The sequence below is a fragment of the Oryctolagus cuniculus genome, chromosome 4 (genome assembly GCF_051225735.1).
Source record: "Oryctolagus cuniculus isolate XC-2025 breed Fujian yellow rabbit chromosome 4, ASM5122573v1, whole genome shotgun sequence".
NCBI lineage: Eukaryota > Metazoa > Chordata > Mammalia > Lagomorpha > Leporidae > Oryctolagus > Oryctolagus cuniculus.
Genome location: NC_142870.1, coordinates 70,861,991 through 70,883,234, shown reverse-complemented (window position 1 = coordinate 70,883,234; position 21,244 = coordinate 70,861,991). Strand labels below are relative to the sequence as shown.

At 38.2% G+C, this 21,244-nt stretch overlaps 1 protein-coding gene across 47 annotated transcripts in view; it reads left to right on the top strand.

The window, feature by feature from the left end:
• The window catches only part of ZBTB20 (zinc finger and BTB domain containing 20), an 873,240-nt gene that overhangs the window by 289,374 nt on the left and 562,622 nt on the right, over positions 1-21,244 (top strand). For 5 of the 47 annotated variants that reach the window (XM_089331712.1, XM_089331687.1, XM_089331705.1 and 2 more), the window contains one exon: positions 3,745-3,903. The exons of 40 other annotated variants lie outside the window; for them this stretch is intronic. The gene's annotated coding sequence lies outside the window, so the exon portion shown is untranslated. The remainder of the gene's footprint in view (positions 1-3,744; positions 3,904-21,244) is intronic. 2 more of the 47 variants (XM_089331694.1, XM_089331698.1) reach the window with 1 other exon arrangement.

Sequence of the window (21,244 nt, the reverse complement as noted above, 5' to 3'; positions counted from 1 at the left end):
GACCCTATAACTACACAAATGAAATCAACGTGTGACAGTTGTAATTTAAGCAGGACGCAATAGCCAGGTGATAAGTAAATTTATTTGTACCTTGAAAAGTTCACTTCAAGTATTCATCATTATTAACAAGCAATTATTTCATATGGTTTTTGTTAGCTTGAAAAGCAGCTTAGAGTGTTCCTAAGGGTTCTGATGGTTGACATCTTTGTAAGGTTGGTAAATAAGTGAAAGTTCCATTCAGTTAAAAAGATTGAATATTTAACAGTAAAAGAACATTTATCCACTTCAAAATCTACTGTATTAATCACTACAGTTGACAAGAGAAGTAAGAACGGGTAAAATGTGAAATCTAAGTGGAGAGAAAGATCAAGAAATGATATTTAACTTTTTTCCTACATTTGGTTTTATTTTGAACATAATATTCACTTCTCTGTTTTAAAAGTAGTACATCATCAGTGTAAGGCTATTTGGCAAACAGATGCAGAAAGAAGGCAATAAAATAATGCTTGATATTACTACTAGCATTTGGCGAAAAACTTATTTATATTTTAGCATCTGTATACATACCTATATGTAGGCATGATTATAAAAACAGAGGATTATGCACCATGCATGGCTGTGGATATTGAATTTTTGATTAACAGTATATTAGTGACTTTTTAAAAAAAGATTTATTTATTTATTTGAAAGTCAGAGTTACACAGAAGGAGAGGCAGAGAGAGAAAGTCTTCCATCCGATGGATTACTCCCCAGATGGCCACAATGGCTAGAACTCCACCAATCCGAAGCCAGGAGCCAGGAGCTGCTTTCCAGGTATCCCATGCCAGTGCAGGGGCCCAAGAACCTGGGCTATCTTCTGCTGCTTTCCCAGGCCACAACAGAGAGCTGGATCGGAAGTGGAGCAGCCAGGTCTCGTACTGTTGCCAATATGGGATGCCGGTGCTTCAGGCCAGGGCATTAACCCACTGCACCACAATACTGGCCCCTAACATTTGTTTTTAGTATTAAAAATTCTGGGGCCAATGTTGTGGCACAGTGTGTGAAGCCAGCATCCAATATCAGAGTGCTGATTTGAATTCCAGCTGCTCCACTTCCTATCCAGCTTCCTGTTATTGCACTTTGGAAGGCAGCGGATGATGGCCATCCATGTATGACATTAGAGGGCATTCCTAGCTCCTAACTTTGGCCTGACCTAAGCTTGGTTGATGTAGGCATCTGGAGAGTAAACCAACAGGTAGAAGATATTTTTCTCTGTCTCTCGTTCTCTATCTGTCTCTCTTTCTCTATCTCTGTCTCTCCCTCTCTGTCACTCTGACATTTGAATCAATCAAATAAATATTAAATTTTTTTCAATAAAAATTCTTCTATGACACAATTTTTTTTTTTTTGACAGGCAGAGTGGACAGTGAGAGAGAGAGACAGAGAGAAAGGTCTTCCTTTGCCGTTGGTTCACCCTCCAATGACCGCTGCAGCCGGCGTGCTGTGGCCAGCGCACCGCGCTGATTCGATGGCAGGAGCCAGGTACTTCTCCTGGTCTCCCATGGGGTGCAGGGCCCAAGTACTTGGGCCATCCTCCACTGCACTCCCTGGCCACAGCAGAGAGCTGGCCTGGAAGAGGGGCAACCAGGACAGAATCCGGCGCCCCAACCGGGACTAGAACCCAGTGTGCTGGCGCCGCAAGGCGGAGGATTAGCCTGACACAACTTTTATGGATTATATAGTACTACATAGAATGGATGTGTTATAATCTATCAAGTCAATCTCATTATTATTCCTAAAATTTATTCTTAATTTTTTTCTGTATTAAAAATAACCCAAAAGGAGTACATTTAGACTAGTGGCTAAATCTCCATGCAGCATATTGGACTATCTGGGTTCCATTCCTGACTGCAATTCCGGCACCAGCTTCTTGCCAGCCCAGATCCTGTTAGGCAGTGGTAGTGGCACAAGTAATTGGATCCCTGCCCCTCACATGGGAGACCTGGATTGTGTCCTGGCTCCTTGCTTTAGCCCTGGTCCAACCCCAGCCTTTTCAGACATTTGGACAGTAAAGCAACAGATGGTAGTTCTGTCTGCCTGTCTCTTTGCCTATCAATAAAATAAATTTCAAAAACCTATGAGGAGGGGCTGACATTGTTGCACAACAAGTTAAACCACCACTTTTGACATGAGCGTCCAATATTAGAGTGCTGATTCAAGTCCCAGCTCCTCCACTTTTGATCCAGTTCCCTGCTAATGCACCTATGAAGGTAGCAGAAGATAGCTCAAAACTTGGGCCACCCATGTGCAGAACAGGATGGAATTCTTGGCTCCTAGCTTTGGCCTGATTCAGCACTGACTGTTGCAGCCATTTGGGGAGTGAATCAGTGGATGCCTGTCCCTCTCTTTCTGTCACTCTGCCTTTCAAATAAATAAATCCTTTTGAAAAATCGATGATGAGTATCATTGTGAAAGTATCTGAATACGCATCCTTGATTTCCCTTTAAGACAAATTACAATAAGTGGAATCATTGAATCAAAGATATATGCATTTTTGAAGATTCTGATGCATTTAGCTCTGCAATTTACATATTGCCGTGTCTGCCCCAACAGTCTGAAAGTTTCAGTTTGCTGATATCATCATCAATTCTTGGCATCAAATTTAGTATGGCTCAAGGAAAAGCTCTCAGTCGTCTGGAAAGAATAAGTACAAAGAGGTGGGAAAAGGGCAAGGGAGGTGAATGATGTTTTTGTATAAGAGATGTTGCAGGCTGCTACAGGCTACACAGACCAGCTTTCTCCAAGGTGAACCTGGATTTTCAAAGGCAGCCCAGACTCAGCTTGCTAACTTCAGATGTCCCTGTTTACTTTAAGGCAGTGGCCCTTCAAGCACACCCCAGGTCTTCAGTGATTGAGACCACTTACTCGTACTAATCACTGCATACAGAAAATACATAAAAGATTTGTATTCATCACTCAATATTATTTTGCTACTCAAGTATCATGAAGCATTCAGGGTGTATTAACTGGCAAATGCACACCTGGAGTATGTTACTTAGCTTTAGAAACTGGTAATTTAAAAAAATCAAATATTTAATTTTGAGGGAAAAAATCAGTTTTGGATTTTGAGCATATATATCATCTTTCATTTTGGCCCAATTAACCCAGCAGGTGTGTGTAAATTAGGTCACTACTTTGTCACCGTGGTAACATGCTTTGGGGAGGTGGATCTTAACCACCACCAGCACAGGTGATGCTGGCTGAGTTAGTATTAAGAGGTACTTTAGAAGCAAACAAAGCAGGATTTAATATATTAGAGTGTAGAAAATGGGTCTGATGCTGATAGCAACCAATAATATTTTATGACATGAAAACAAATACTGACTGCCTCACATGGATACTAACAGCAGAGATGTAAGGAGCCCAAGAAAAAGAAATTTTGTGTAAAACTTAGTAACAGTTTCTGAAAGCACAGTCACTATGGCACTCATGAGGTGAAGTTCTCATTTCCTCATACAGCAAGGGATTTGGGGGTCAGGGTCAGGTTCTTTGGAATTTAAGGATCAGTGACTTTCTGACTACTCGTTCTGGAGACTAGAAGCTAGTCAACACAGAGTATTTTTTTCAGAGTGCAGTGTCTGATTTCTTCTAAGTGCTATTTTGATCAGTGTTTGTAATTGCTTATGGGTTAAGAAGTTGGCAGAGTTGGCCTGTGCCAGCACTCCAGCACTAATACTGTCTCTAACTCAGGCGTCTTCTCCCCAGGTGGAAAATCAGACATGCTTTAAGATCCCTAGTAGAGATTGTGCAATCTGTTTGGCTGCCGCAGGTTCCAAATCATGTGGGGATTCTGCAGCCCCACAGAGTGAGAGAATTTCTTCACTTATCACTGACAAGTTCACACCTCTTTTGGACATTAAAATTGTAAGTATGCATTATCAGATACAGAAAACAGGCCAAATTAATGATATGGAATCTATTTTCAAGGAAATGCATCTTCCATGACCACTCTTAGCACGCAGACATGAATGTTTCCAGCAAACCCATGGTGCCAGTTCATAAATGGATTTTGGATTTTCAGTTGTTTTGTTTGTTATGCTTTTGGAGCAGTTTTGTACATCATATTACATTGATTTGGTAATATTTTCCATGTGGCATTTCAGAAATTTGAGTCCTCCTTGTGTTTATTTTCAGTTGGTGGGACCATAACTTTATTACCTATTTTGTGTGTTTTCAATAGTTAATATTTATGAAACACTGAACAGACTCTTCAAGATGGCTTTCAGTAATCTCCTTCTCCATGCATCAAGAATGGGAGGTAGAGAGAACAGAGTTGGAGTGATTCACCCTGGGTCACAAAATATGTGAATTTCCTTGTATCAGAGAATCAAGAGTCCCAGTTTTCAGGTTTTTTTTTTTTTTTAACCCTCCAAGAGTATAAGAGTATTGCAGATTTGGAGATTTACAAAGAGATAGCTTTGCCAAATGGAGAAACAGATGACTCAAGTACTCTTATTCTAGCTTCTTTTTTTACTATACGCCTTTTCCTTTGGTTAAGTCTTCTTTACAGTTCTCTGCCCAGTGGACACTGGAAACCATTTCTCATTGAAAAGTTGGTTCATGCAATAAAAACCTGACATCTCAGGAAAATCTGTTAACCCATGAAGGGTAGGAGTATTGTTCACTAGAGAACAGTATGCCTTGTTCTGCCCTGTCCAAGAGCAAGGTAGGTGGCAGCACAAATTCACATTGGAACAGAGCTTTGTCACAGTAGAATCCCAGGTTGTTTTAGAAATAAAACATGAAACAAAAATAGGTGAATTTATGGAATCTAAAGAAGGAAATTATAGTAGATTCAGGGAACTTGGACCCCTGGATAGTAGAAAACAAGCTGGGTGTTAGAGGGGAAATGGACACTTAAACGAAGTACTGCTGAATCTTTTTTACATTGTTTGATGAAATAATTTTTGCCCCTTTTAGTGGCATGTTAAAAGAGAGGGGGAGAGAGAGAGAGAGAGAACTTGGTGTATCTGAAACAAAGAGCTTACACTGTCACTGAGCTGGTTGGTTTTTATACCTTCCTTTACGGAGTATTGTCCTTCAGTACAATGCAGAGCCATTTCTTTGTTCTCACAAGCTAGCAGTTAAATTGTATGTAAATGTATGCAAATTAGATGCTGTCTAATAAAGAGAGTCATTAGATGGAAGAAATATTTAGTTTAGAAAAAAAAGCAGGTGTATTGTGTGAAAGAAAATGTAAGGCTACAAAAAAGCCCAAACTTTTGTGGACAGTTATAGAAAAAATTTATTAAAATAGATTTTTAAAAGACTTACATCTTCCTGACCTTTCCTTTGTGCTTATATATATGTGTGTGTTTTTAAAATATTTACATATAAAACTAGGGAATTGGCTTCTTTCCCAGAATTACTGGAAGCACCTTCACCAGGAACATTTGGACTTGAATCATCTCCACAGCAGCATCTTCTTCTTGAATTAAATGAATTGTAAAGTGGATGATTGACCTAGGAACACTGTCTGCTTATTTACCCAAATAGAGAGGCCTAGTAGTTCCCTGGTTGGTGCCTTGCAGTTGGATTTCTTGGCTATTTCAATGTTCCTTTTCCACACTACTCCACCCCACCCTCTTAAAGGCTGATATAAGCTCCTTAAAAAGATACACAATCTAGGCGCTCCTTGAGAAGAACCAACAATTCCTTTAGAATACAGTCAGTACTGTATTCAATGTGTAGCACAATGCCTAGCATTTACAAGGCACTCATTTTTTCTTTTAATGATTAAGTGAATGATTGATTTTAATGGTTGGTAAAGTAGTTATGGATAAGTCAAATAGGTTTGTACTCTCCAGGGTGTGGGAGTTAATGAAACAACTCCTCAAGCTTGCATGTAGTATTTATATGGTAATCGCATGGTTAAAAACATGCTGTCTACTTTCTTCAAGTCAAGAGTAATAAGAGTGTTGAGTGCTCACCATGTACATCATTCATTGTGGCAACTTTTAGTGGGGAAAAGATGAACAGGCACAATAGTTTCTCTCTTGGAGCTCCTAGTCTCTGAAAGGAATGAATTGTGCAAATACTTATACAGAGTAAACTGTACAAGATAGAGTGATAGATAAAATAGGGTAGGGTAGATGAGAGAGAAAGAGTGAAATTCCAGCCAAAAGATATCAGTGGTGGTTCCTTGGGGGAACATGATGGTGAACCAGGAGGTATGAGTGTTACTGAACAAGATAGGTCTGCTGCCCATGTGCAAAAGAAAACAAATTGTGTGGCTGGTGTTATGACATAGCTGGTTAATCTACCACCCATGACACTGGCATCCCATAAGGATGACGGTTCATGTCCCAAGGGCTCCACTTCTGATCCAGCTCCCTGCTGATGACCTGGGAAAAGCAGCAGAAGATGGCCCAAGTGTTTGGGTCCATGCCACGAATGTGGGAGACCTGGATGAAGCTTCTATCTCCTAACTTCATCTTGACTCAGCCCTGGCCATTACAGACATCTGAAAGTGAATCAGCAGATGGAATATTCTCTCTCTCTCTCTTTCTCTCTCTCCCCCTCTCTTTTTCTTTCTCTTTCTCTCTCTCCCTTTTGCTCTCTCCTTCTTTCTCTGTAACCCTGACTTTCAAGATAAATAAATAAATTTTTAAAAAATCTGTGACACTGGTCTCTTAAGAAAACAAAGGCTTTAGGGGCTGGCATTGTGACACATCCCAGATCAGGATTCCATTTTGAGCACTGGCTTCTCCACTTCTGATTCAGCTCCCTGCTATTGTGCCTGGGAGAGCATTTGAAGACGGCTTAAGTACGTGGGCCCCTGCCATGCATGTGGGAGATCAGGATGGAATGCAGCCCAGCTTGCTGTGTGTGTTTGTCTCTCTCTGTCAGTCTATCCTTCAATAAATAAATCTGAAGAAGTAGGAGGAGGAAGAGGAGGAAGTGGAAGAGTAAGAAATAGAAGAACAAGATGGAAACAAAAACTTCATTTACTGGCTTAGCAAAGGAGGCAAGGGGATATGTCCACTTTCCTCATCTGAGTTCTGGGAAAATTGTTATGGATTAAGTAGGAAAGAGCTGGGAGCAGGAAACACTGGTAAAGCAAGTTCTCATTGGAGGGCCTTAGAATCAGGCCAGCATGGTAAGATTGACTGTCATTCAGATTTCCCCCTTCAGTGGACCTGTTGCTTCTGAAAAGGCTCCTGGGATTTCAAGCTCACAGTATACTCCATCTTTTTGCTTCTGTGGGTTAGGTTTCCCTCCTGTGCTTGCCTAGGTTTCATGACCTATAATTCTCTATTCTGTGTTCCCACTATGAAGTAGAAAGACCATATCCCTAACAATTCTTCTAAGAAAACAAGGACTTTAAAATATATGATCAGGTCTATTGTTAAAGCCTAAGTTGGTGAACTTTCATGAAAGAAACGGGGAAATATAACAAGTGGTATTGGAGTTGGAGGTGTCAGTGGGAAGCCGGGTGAAGGAGCAGTCAGATATCAGTAAGGAACAGATGGTTGCCTATAGTAGGGTGGAGAAAAGCAGAGTTGTACTATTCTCTGTTATACTCCCAAATTGATAGGAATGTATTAGGTTTTCTTCTATTCTCTTGTGAGTTTCCAGCAACAGCTTGATTTTAGCCTCTGTGGAAACACAAATGAAGGCTGTGATGGATACAATAATTACTAAAGTAAAATTATAACTCCAAGTCAAATTTTTAATCACATGTAGCCATTAAATAGGAAATGAAGTAAAATGTGCAAAAGGAATTTATATTTTTTAATTTTAAGGCATTACAAATATAAGATTTTTTTATTCTTCATAATCTATGACATCCATGGCATTAAATAAAATTTGGGAGACAAAAGGTTTAGGGACTTAGAATGGGATACCTTATGTATGTGTGGTATGGTAACAGTTTACAGAGCAGCTTCTTAAATTATTATTTCATCTCAGTAATGGTCTTTGAGGTAGCATAACTGACATTATTATTTCCATTTTACAGATGAGGGAACTGAGACATTAAATCACTTAGCCAGGGTCATAATAAATGTCAGAGCCAGGTTTTCCTGATAGGTTTTCTCGTTCTTTTCATATATTTTATTATCACCCAGACTCAACATGTGCAAGAGTTATATATGTATAGAAGCAGCATACATGTTGGTTGATATGTTTATGACAAATATTTTTCATTGATTTGCTGTTATATCCACATTTTCTCTGTTTTAGCATGGGTAAACTATCTACAGATAATACTCAGGGAGACATGTATGGGCAAGAAACTGATTATTTTGGTAAGTGATATGCAGATGGAAACCATAAAGGGACAATGGAAAGAAAGCATTTAAGTTTATTTTGTTGACTTTTGAGTTAAAGATTTCAATGTGAAGGTACAAAATGTGCTGCACTGAACTGATCTTGGAGGTAACCAAAGGACTGTGGGACTAACAGCTTTGGATATTACTTAGTGCTTATTATTGTTATTATTATTATTTCTTTTTAATTATGCAAAGTGCTAATCAGTTTGATTATGCACAGTGCTAATCAGGTTAATTATGCAAAGTGCTAATCAGTTCTTCTTGAAGCACACGAGGAGAGCAGAGGTGCTGGCGGTGAATGGCGTAGCTAGATGGGGGTAGTCACGGCAGTCATTCCTTATTAAGATAGGAGTACACAAGATAGCAAAGGGAATTTATCATAAAAATAAAGAAAAAAGAAGAACTTTGAGCACATGAAAGATTGTGGTTTTGGCAGGACAGCACTTATGCATTGAAAGATTTTTTTCCCCCTGTTGCATAGTTTGGTTGGATAGTCTCTGTTATATTTTGAAGGCACTCATTTGAAGCCAAAAGACTGCAGAGGGAAAGAAACAGAGTATTGTATAGCTAGACAAGTTGTCAAAACAACTTATTGTAGTTGGCAAGCACCAATTCCTGGGAGGACAGTAAAGGAAGTAGAATCTAATAGACCTATACATGAAAGAGGACATCAATAAAGAGAATTGAAAAATTAAGGGAGTGCCATTCTGATAAAATAAACAGGGCCATCTCACTACTGCATTGTTATTGGGATGGCCGTCTGTGTCACATATTTCCTGAGGTGAACTGAGAGCTGGCTTCTTGGTGCTAGCAGTGGTCTCTATGGAGAGTGGTGATGACGAATATGACAATAAGGGCTTTATGTAATAGCTCCTAGTTGGATCAGCTTTGTTGCTGCTGAAATCAAAGTGAATTTTAATATTAACTTGCAGGACTGTGCTTATTAAGGTGGGTGACTTCCTGTGAAGATGAGTTTATAGCAATATGTTCATATGTTTTTATAGAACAATGACAGTGAAGTTCCCCTAGGAAAGCCCTTTTTATTCAGTCCTCCTGTTCTTTTCTGTGGCTTGATAAGCTATCAATGAAATGCTGCAGCACCTACTTGTTTGAATGTATTCAAAGAGAAGCAAGCATTTCAGGATTACTAAGTGAATATTCATTTTAAAAAAAAAATTTGCAGTATATATGACTGTCTTTACGCTGGAATTTGAACAGGAGATTTCTAAGACATTTATCACAAGGAGGATCTGCTTTCTCTTTTGTAATCAGAGTTATAGTGACCTTTCCTTTTTTATAAGCCTATATTTAAGCACAACTCTTCTTCACAAATAACTTATATAAGCTTGGTTTCTGAAAATGCCCAAATAATGGTAAGAATGCTACTGAAACAGATTCATTGGTGGTATCTTCAGAGCAGGGTGTATTAATGAGTTTGTCCAGAAAGCATTAGTTCTTAGATAAAGACAGGCTTTCATTTTCATTCTTTTCTGTAACTAGGACCAGTTTCATTTAAAATATGAAGAAAATGACATAAATCTTTGGTTTCCAAGGAGAGTCTGGAAAGAAATAGATTGTTAGAGGATAGTGCCCACAAATTGAGAAAGCCTGTTGGGGGCCCTTTGGGAATTTGGCTGGAAAATACAGTTGTAAGCAGTCCTTCTGCTCAGCTTCATGGGAACATGGTTTTGGAAATGAAACATTGCTTCTATGTTCCCCAGCCCCCCCCCCCCAAAATAAAATAAGGATGAAATGTTCATATTACCATCTTATTAATCAAAATCTTTTGATTTACTTCCCAAAACTGTTCTTAATGATTATACCCAAAGGCACCTTGTAAATTCCATTCATTAATAGTATACTAAACTCTTGATTCCTGATTAATGTATTTGAAGCTATAGGCTTTACTATGTAAGGTGCTTATAATGACACTTGAAAGTGTTAAGGAGAAAATGGTGTAATTCACATGGAAAATAATATGAATTTACTAACATATAACTAATATGGCCAATTCCTGATTAGACAGTTGTGTCCATGTCACACACACACTCCCAAACACAGAGCCACTCATTTCTTCATTAAACTGAGATTTGAACACTTGATTTTTTCAAGTGTATATTAGGTACTAGTAATAGTATCATGAACTCTCCTAGATTCAGGAGGTATAAGTTGCCAAAAAAGAGATAAGATGCATGGCATCATGGAGCGTACCCACACTAGATGCGATGATTCAACTGCTGGGCTTCAGTATCTTCAGTTGTTTTCAAAGTAAGCGATTGGACTAGATAGTTTCCAAGGCATCTCATCTTGTGTACACTTTGTTGGAGTCCATTAGTAGATTAGACTATAAGATGAATTGATTCATTATTGCTGTCTGAAGAGCCACAGGATATACAAAGTTCTTTTTGAATTTGACCTTTTTAGAAATAAGTAATTTCTGGCTAATTCTTTAGACACTCTCTCCTTGAATGTAGGCCAAAATTATATGGAAATTGTGGACTTTATAACTATCTGGGGTTTGAATCTCAGCTCTTCTTTTTATTAGCTAAACAAGTCATAACTGCTTTAATCCTCTATTTCCTCATAGTTCCTATTCTAAGAATGGTTATGATTATTAGTTCAAATAAACCATATATCATCAAACTTAATACCCACTAGTACATTGGAACCTAACTTTGCTCCATAGTTAGTCATTTTTTATTTCTGATAACTGTAGCTTCCTTGGCTCTTGCTGTCAAAAAATGTCTTGAACTAATTTAACTTACTTTCCCCAAGCTGCTCTTTCCTAAATTAAGCCTATTCTTCAATTAACTCAGTATGTTGTCTTCAGTTAGACCTTTGTAGTTATGTTTCTTCTTGTTCTCCTTCTTATAGACTTTGACTACTTCCCTACTCATTCTGAGTCAACTTTTGGTTACATACATTTACCACAGAAAACATAGTCTTAAACTAGTAAAAAAATGTGTATAAGTATCATTCAAGTTACATAAGTAGAAATATGTTATCTCCATCAGAACCATATACTGTCATTGTTTATATATGTATATGAAACTTTTTGACTTTATTGAAAATTTCTTGAGTACAAGGGTAGTGTCTTCAGTCCTTGTATTTTCAATATCTGGCAATAGATTGTATGAATTGAGTCCCACAATCTAGCAAGGAGAAATTATTTAAAAACAACAGAATATATGATCTATTTGTGAGTAAAGTGTTATAAAATAGAAATGTTAGAAAAGTTTCATGAAACAAATGTTGGAAAAGTATTTTGGAGCAAATTAAGTTTGGCCTTTATAAACACAAAAGTATTAAAAAATTCCTGGTGGAAAAAGGGAAGAGAACATGAATAGAAGGCATAAAGAACATGAAAAAGACTCATGCATATGAAAAGCTTATTGGTAGCTAGAAGTCAAGGGCATCAGGCAATAGAAAGGTAGACAAAAAGAGAAGATTTGGAGCATATTGTGAAGAACCTATGAAATATTTAGAGTCTTGTGTGAATAATTTTAGCTTTGGAAAATAAGAATATTATTTGTGGTAAAGAAAAAATTATATTGCAAGAAAATGGATGTCACCTTTTATTATAAAGAAAAAGGAACTGTAAGATTTAGCAATCAATGAATATAAGAAAATGGAGAATGAGGGTTCCTGATATATAGAGGGTTCAGATCTGGGTCAGAGCTGTACTCTGTACTTACTTTGTGACCTTAGACAGTTCCTCCCATCCTCTTGAAATTATTTATCCTCTAATATCATTCACCATTTCTTCTTTAGGCTCATGGGAATTTAAGTCACTATTACAAATTAAAATGAAGTAGAGTACTTTCTTTGGATGCTTTGAATTCCAGAAATTCAGGGTGATTGATCTTGTTTAATAAGAAAGAAAATTTTATTCTAGTAGCACATTTAGCCTAAGTTGATGAATAGACATTTAGAAAGATGAAAAGGAAGACGAATAAGAATGATGTTATTCTGATTAGAAGAAAAGCAAAGAGGATCTCCAGAAGTAAAAGTAAAGTTATGGCTCAAATTCTCTAAGACAGCGGTACTGAAGGATAAGAGTTAGCAGAGCTCTGCTTTTTTTTTTTTTTTTTTTTGGGGGGGGGGAGTGATCATGTGCTGATAGAATTCCATAATTTGTCTACCTTGTTTGTTGAAGTTAATTTCCAAGATTGATCAACCAAAAAGTGAAATGAGAGTGGAGTTGTGACAGGGGAAAGTATAAGAAGGCAGTGGCCAGTGGTTTGAAAGCTTTGAGGTTGACATGCATGTGACAATCACAAAATAATTTCATGTGAGTGTTTGTAGTCTTCCTCTTTTCTTCTGTTTTACAAGATTATCCTTCTGCGTCCTCTTTGTGTCTGCTAGATGTCAAGACTTTGGCAGTACAGAATCAAGGAAATGGGAAACAACAGGATGGGGAAATGGGCTTCATCATAAAGTGTGAAAATCTTAGATGAGTAAAGAGAAAAGAATAGAGATGGAAGGAAAAGTGAGAAGAGAGAAGAGAAAAAATGCCTGTGAAGGTAGGAGGGATAGAGAGAGGTTGTGAAGGTGAAAGCAGGGGAGAAGGGGTTTTTTAAAGCATGATGACTGCCCATGTTTTTCTTTTCCACTCTCTTTGGTATTTTCTTGAAAAACTTAAAGAAAATTATAAAATTTTTTGGTATGTGTTTCTGCTGCTCTGCTGTTTCTTTGACTCTAAACTGGGCATTACATAGGCCTAACCTTTGTTCCCATGTTCCCACCTCCATCATCAACACATGCAGTGAAGAAATGAAATCAGAATTTCCAGTGTTTCACAAATACTTGGTAGACCTCTGTGACCTGTTCTCCATGTATCAGTTGTTTTTGATGTGAAGTTTATCCCCATAAAAAGTGGGAGTGGATGGAGCATGGCCAATCAGTATGCAGTTCATACTGACAGTTCCCTAAACATGGTCCTATTTTCTTGTGGATTTTACCTACATACTGATCTTAATGTATGTGTTTTTGCTTGTTAAAAGTCATATGAGCAAAAAATTTCATATTAATTATGAAAAATTTTTATTTACGTGAGAGAGAAAGACTTATATTTTAGGTATTGTTATGTTCTGAAAAAAGTCTTTGGAAATTTAGATAGCTAATTAATCAGGATTGCTGTATGAAATGTTATCAAGTAAAACATTATCCAATAAATACTAAAAGTGTTAGCCAAGGTTGTTATTCAGAAGTTAAAGTTCAGCTAGGGTAACTTTTGAGCCATAAAAATGTTCTTTGCCAGATTGCCCAGCTACCACTGCATACGTGGTTCAACTTATGTATCTGGGAAGTTTGTGCCACCCCAGTGCTGGGATTTCAAAGACTAAAATAAGAGTTCTTGACATGAATTATATATTTTATAAGGTAGATTTTATTTGGAAACTTGTTTTAAATTTTGACATTAAAATGGAATGCATGCTTCATAAATTTACATTTATGTTATTCTTATAAAGGAATTCCAAGTGGATTATGTAATATTAAGCATATGGCTACACAAAGATTAAGAAAGCTGTGGGCCATCAGGAATTTATATTGATTATAACACTAATGGAATTTCACACATAGACTTTATTGTGAGAAACGTAGAAAGACTTACACAGAACTTAGTTAAGGATAATGGTTTACTTTTAGTGAAATGGAGGCATTTGTTACTAAAAAGAATGCCTTTGAAATTTGTCTTCCTGCTCCCATTTAAGAAGAAACACCTTAATTCAGATGAAATTTTTTCCTATAGTATTTAATAACAGTTAACCTAGTATTAATGGATTAAACCTCCATAGCAATCAAATATTCAAAATCAATGAAATATCTCTGAAATCCACAGTTTATCACCAGTACAAACTTATCCATGATGTAAAACTATAGCAACAAGTAAATGCCTAGATGTAGAGTAGCATAGTTTTGGGTAGTTTGTTGTTGTCTCTGCTTCTTACAAAGTGTTTTGAATTTCATCTTACATTTATCATGTACAACTGGTTTAAACACTGTGTGTTTAGTATAGGGCTTATGTTTGCGTTTCTTTGCATGTTTGGTCATTCTTTAGAAGGATTTTTCTGTTTAATGATATTCCTTCAAGCTTTGTACAGTTGTAATGTACACACTGTTAACAGACATTTGGGTATGTGGTGAGGCTAAGTTTTTCAGTCAGTGTATCAAGAGGAAGAATATATAAATTCACTGTATTAGTTTTGATGCTTTGAGTAAAATAGGTTTGTTCCATGACCCTCCAATTGCACAGGACAAAATGCTGTGCTTAGGAGACACAAAAGCAGATTAAAAGTCCAAATAAACTGCATCAGAGTAGGGTTGTGGTGCACAGGTTAGGTCACTGCTTAAGACACCTGTATCCACTATCAAAGTATTAGTTTGAGTTCTGACTACTCCACTTCCAATCCAGCTTCCTGCTAATGTGCCTGGCCCAAATAGTTGAGTCTCTTCCACCCATGTGGGAGACTCTGTTAGAGTTCAGAGTTCTGGCTTCAGTGTGGCCCAGCTCTAGCTATTGAGTGCAATTGGGGAGTGAACCAGAGGGTGGAAAATCTCTCTCTCTCCCTCTCTTGGTCTCCCTCTTTCTCTGTTACTCTGCCTTTCAAATAAAACAAACAAACCTTAAAAAAAAAAAAAAAAGGGAAAGAGAAGCTGCATTAACCATGTTTGGCGAGTGCCTGGTGTTTCATCTGCTTGCGGAAAGAGCAGGTCTTATTGTCAGTTGCTGAGTGCTCTAATGCTGAGAAGTGTGTCAGCTGTAGTTACTTTGAGGATTTTGGCAATGATAAGCACTTTTCCATGAGAAAATCAGCATAGATACCACACATTGGAATTGGACGAATTGCTTTTATTTTCTATTTTCTTTAAAAATCAAATTTGTTTTCCTTCCTTTCCCAGCTGCTGCAACTTCCTTGGTTTTTAGTTTAGATGATGTGAGAAATACATATGCCCTGAATCCCAACATAAGCCTCACTGATTTTCTTCCTATGTGGACTTCTTAGTCCACAGTGGCAATAACCCTGAACTAAGCAGAAATAGCAAATGGTCCTCACAGGGTTCATGGAAAATGCATATTATGAAAAAACAGTGCATGGGTTTCAGAACATTTTTTGCATTAAAATAAACTTATTTTTATTCTATTTTCCGTGAACTTTTTTGAAGTATCCTTCTATTCAGAATCAGATTTGGCAGGGAGTATGTCAGGGTGATAAACATGGTAATTCAGTTAGTATTTCAAGGATATCGGTGTGATTCTCATGCATTAGAAATCTTTAACCTGGCCATCTTCAGGATGTTTGTAGCTGAAAATCTCAGAGAATCTAATCTTTTCCATGAAGTATTTATATTCCCAGATATTTTGTAGCTGAGAATAAAGTGCATATATATATAAGAGTTGCATTGGTTGGACTAGTACGCAGTGAGGTAGTGAACAAACTTGGGTTTTCTGTTAGTTTCCTCACTTTCCCTGTAACCTCTCAAAGGCAAAGGCCGCATTGGTGTTCTCTATGAGTTTGCCATTAATAGTAAAAAGTCAAAATCCCTTCCAGGTCAGGGTAGGGAAGCATGAACTTAGTTTGTATTCTTGGTGTCTAGATCAATCTAGTTTCTCCACCATTTCTTATTTCACATAAAAAAGCTGATCATCTAACCTAGCTGCTAGAAGACTAGTCTCCTCTCTTAAGATCCTAGTGTCCAGAGTACCATCCAACTCCTCTCTACCTATCTTTGTACTTGCTGAAGGAGGCCTTGCCAGTCTATAATTTCTTTTCTATTGGCTTTTTTCTTGGGCAAACATTTATTTTTCTGTGTGTTTGTTTTTAAATTCAGAGTTACAGAGAGAGGAGAGATGAAAGAGAGAGAGGGAGAAAGAGAGAGAGAGAGAGAATGTGAGTAATCTGCTGGTTCACTCCTCAGATGGTCTCAACAGCCAGCACTGGCCAGGTCAAAGTCAGGTGCCAGAGCTTCATCTGGGTCTTTCACAGGGGTGACAGTGCCCCAGAAACTTGGAACATCCTCTGTTGCCTTCCCCAGGCCACTAGCAGAGAGCTGGATGGGAAGTGGAGCCACCAGAACATGAACTAGCACCAAGATGGGATGCCTGCATTGCAGATGGTGGCTTTACCTGCTGCACCACAATGCTAACACCTTGGGCAAACAGTTTACGAAATATTCAGTTATCATTTCTGTATGTCCAGCACTATGCATTTTCTATGCAGTATTGGTCTCCTGAAAAACAAAAACAAAAAGTGTATGTGCATATACAGAGATATTTTTTAAGGAACTGATTCACATGATTATGAGGTCTGACAAGTCTCAAGATCTGCAAGTTAGAATACCAGTAGAGCCCATGATACCATTCTAGGTTCAGTCCAAATGCATCTGAGACCCAGGAAATCCAATCCTCTCTCTCTCTCTCTCTCTCTCTCTCTCTCTCTTGTCTGAAGACCTGCAGACTGGAGGCCCAGAAAGAGCTAGTGTTTCAATTTCAGGCAAGAAGTGTGTCTTAGCTCAAAGGCACAGTTTCATAGGAGAAATTGCTGCCCACATGCAGGAGTAAGGCTTTTAGTTCTATTCATGCTTCAATTGGTTGAATAGGGTCCACCAACATTAGAGAGAGCAATCCTTTTTTTTTTTCTCACTCATTCACTCTTTCAAATGTTAATCTCATCCCTAAACACCCACACTGGCCAATTCTGAATAATGTTTGACAGATGTCTAGGCATCCTCTGGCCCAGTCAAGTAGATACATAACATTAGCCATCACTCATGTATTACCTAATTTAAGCCTAATCAAAACAGAAGCCCAAACCACATGAAGTAGATATTATTGGTTAGTATCACCTAACTTAATGATTAGGTATATATTGAAATTGCTTTTATTGAAATTGTATTCTGTCTTTATCAACACATGGTTTCCTCAGGTATCACATAGAGCTGAATTTTGGTACCTCTAGGAGATTGATTCCTGGACCACAATGAATATAAAAATCCATGAATGCTTAAATTCATTATAGAAAACTGTAGTTTTTGCACATAACATGTGTACCGCCTTCTGTATACTTTAAATCATCTTTAGAGGGGGCCAGCACTGTGGCACAGTGGATTAAGCTGCCATTTGCAGTGCCGGCATCCCATATGGTTGCTGGTTAAAGTCCTGGCTGCACCACTTCTGTTCCAGCTCCCTGCTAATGAGCCTGGGAAGGCAGCAGAAAATGGTCCAAGTCAATGGGCCCCTGCACCCATGTGGGAGACCCAGAAGAAGCTCATGGCTCCTGACTCCTGGCTCCTGGCTCCAACCAACCCAGTTCCATCTAGGGAATGAACCAGAAATGGAAGATCTTTCTCTCTCTCTCTTTATGGCTCTCCTTCTCTCTCTATAACTCCACATTTCAAATAAATAAATAAATATTTTAAAAAATTATCTTTACAATACTACTAATACTTAATCCAGTATAAATGCTATATAGTAAATAGTTACTTAGTTACTATACCATATTATTTAATGAATATGACAAGAACAAAGAGTCTACATATTCAGTAAAGACACGTTTTTTTTGGAATATTTTCATTAGGTCCCATAATTGTGGCTTGCCAGTGAAACATATCATCCCCAACTGGACCTGCAGAACATTGTGCTGGAGGGTCATGGGCCAAATCACTAAGTTCCTTATTAATCCGTTTCAGCACCATAGTCTGTGCTTCTAGTCTGGCTCCTCTCTCCCTCTCTCCGTGTATGCTCAGAGGTCCGGCCAAAACTTGATTATCCGGGCAGCGGGGAAGGATTGTCTTCTTGGTCTCACACCTGCTCTGCCAGACACAGGCGCTTAGTATGGAGGCGGCGGGTCTCGTGAGAATGACGTGAATGGCTAACAGGAGAATATTTTCAATCTGCAATTGGATAAAATGCAGAGACAGAATGCACAGATATGCAAAGTCAACTGTATTTCTTTTTATTTATTATTTTTTTTGACAGGCAGAGTGGACAGTGAGAGAGAGAGACAGAGAGAAAGGGCTTCCTTTGCCATTGGTTCACCCTCCAATGGCCTCCACGGCTGGTGCGCTGCAGCCAGTGCATCGCGCTGATCTGATGGCAGGAGCCAGGTGCTTCTCCTGGTCTCCTATGCAGGTGCAGGGCCTAGGCACTTGGGCCATCCTCCACTGCCCTCCCGGGCCACAGCAGAGAGCTGGACTGGAAGAGGAGCAACCAGGACTAGAACCCAGTGTGCCGGCAGCGCAGGCGGAGGATTAGCCTAGTGAGCCGCGGCGCCGGCAAGTCAACTGTATTTCAATGAGTTATTGCAAGAATTAAATGAAAGAGTGCATGTAAAATATTTATGAAGTGTTAATGACTGGCCCCCGGCTTTGTACTCAAGAAGGTGAGCTATTATTTAAATGTATAAGCAAACAGGCCAGCGCCGCGGCTCACTAGGCTAATCCTCTGCCTTGCAGCGCCGGCACACCCGGTTCTAGTCCCGGTTGGGGCGCCGGATTCTGTCCCGGTTGCCCCTCTTCCAGGCCAGCTCTCTGCTGTGGCCAGGGAGTGCAGTGGAGGATGGCCCAAGTCCTTGGGCCCTGCACCCCATGGGAGACCAGGATAAGTACCTGGCTCCTGCCATCGGATCAGCGCAGTGCGCTGGCCGCAGCGGCCATTGGAGGGTGAACCAACGGCAAAGGAAGACCTTTCCCTCTGTATCTCTCTCTCACTGTCCATTCTGCCTGTCAAAAATAAATAAATAAATAAATAAATAAATAAGAAGGTCATATAGCTAGTAAGTGGTGAAACAGATTTGAACCTATACTGTCTGCTCCAAAAGCATACATTTAATTATTATTCTCTATTATTCTGTGCACAGATGCAATATAATGTAAAGGGTTAGCTTCTGAAGTTGGATTCTATGGGTTCAAATTCTGGTTCGCTCATTACCAAAAGGCTTTATGCAAGTCATTTAACTTAATTTAGCTTTCTTATCCTTGAAATAAAATATTACTTTTCCCAGAGTAACATAGAATAAAGTGCTTCCTAGGGTTACTGACTTTATCCATGAATTCTAAATGATAGAATTTCATACACAGGATGGACAAATAAGACTTATGAAATCTAGAAAAGTATTGAAAAAAGTATTACTGTTACAGACAGCTTTGTTTTGCAAAAAATGTCTGCAGGAACTTTTTGAAAGAATGAAAAATAGTAGTCTTCATTTGGTGTAAATATATGAAGCTTTAGCATGTAGTGGAAACCAATGGACAGGAGGAAGAAGAAAACCAAAGAACCCATCAGAGAATGGAAAGTCTAAGACTTTTTTTTGTGACTCTGTCTTGCCCAGTTAATAGAAACAATGTAAAAACTGCCACCTAGAACAAATACTTATGTTTTCCTCCCTACTATACAAGAATACTTCAGAAAGTTTGTGGTAAAATGCATTAAAATATCACTACATTTTGCAAAAATTTTAAATACATGCATTTTCTTAATAATATCCATTTTTATAAACTTTTAAAAGACCCTTCATAAGCAAGAAAACTGAATTTCAGAGTATTCAGCATGAAATTTCATCTGTCAGTCAAAAGTAGCTGAAAAGTCAAGGACCCTGGAGAGCTGTTTTCTTACATATGTGTTTGTTTTTAGACAAGTATGTTCATTTGAAAATCTATAAACACCATGGATATGGGCACCATGGAAATGCATAGTTGGGAGGTAGAAGCCCTAAAATTGTTGACTCAGTCTTTAATCCTTCTGTGTGATGGTTAAATACTTCATGCTTTGATTTGCTGTGTTTGAGGTCTTTCAGCACTATTTATAATGAACTGTGATCCTATAGGAAATAGAAGAATCATAATGAATTTTTTTTCCACGAGATTCATTAGAGGTTGATCATCATCTGGCTGTTGCCCATGGAAAGAAAACTACAGAGAAAACCATAGAGTATGTATTTCTCTTCTCTCAAAAAATGTTTTATGAACATGAAAAATGTTAAAATTAATACTAATAGCAGCCTTCAAGGGGAAACATAAAATCCAAGTGCAGGTGGATAGAAGTGAGGTAATAGGAGAAGAAAGGTAGGATTACCTTCTTGCCTCAAAGTAGTGCTGAAAATGTAAGCCAGTGGCATACATACCATCCTTAACATTTTGGTACATTCCTCAGTTCCTGTTAAAATCTATCTCCTTTAGACATTAGCTAGAAACCTATCTTTCTTACCAATTTCCTCCCTGAATTACCTATAGCCCATCTGCCTCCAGCAATTTGAAGTCTTTTCAAAGAAGGCAATATTTATGGATATTATTATATGAAAACTCTGGAATCAGATGAAAATTTTACAGTAAACATAAGATGGAAATATCCCTTGTGCTATAAGGTAGCAGTTACTTTATTGTATCCTTTTTATTTTTATAGAATTACAAGCATTCTCTCTCTTTCTCTCTCTCTTTCTCGCTGCAGTTGACATGAGCAACATTATTCAAAAGAGAAAACAATACTCAAGAATGTAGGAGACCAGGAGGGAAAATGTAATTGACTCTAGAAACCATTTTTGCCTTGGTTAAATAAATAATAAATGCTAAGATGTACAATACAATAAGAAATGAAAAATACTGAGGCTCAAGCAGACTGTTTTATTTAGCTCTATTTAATTTTATTGGATTGAATTTGATAGAGACTATGTCAATGGACAAGTACATGGAGATTGTGGAGATTGGTAGTAGAATGCCTTGAGCTCTTGTATCATTGTCATGATCATGCACAAATAGAAAAAGAATGCTAAGTAGTTCTGAATATAATAGTGAGTTTTAGATATCAAATTTCAGTTTTGCAAATTCACAGAGCCAGTAGATTGAGACAAGCCTGTCACCTGTATCTAGTCCTGGATTTCAATGTACTAGAAATTCTAATACATCAGTATCATATTTTTCCTTTTCTTCCTTTGCCA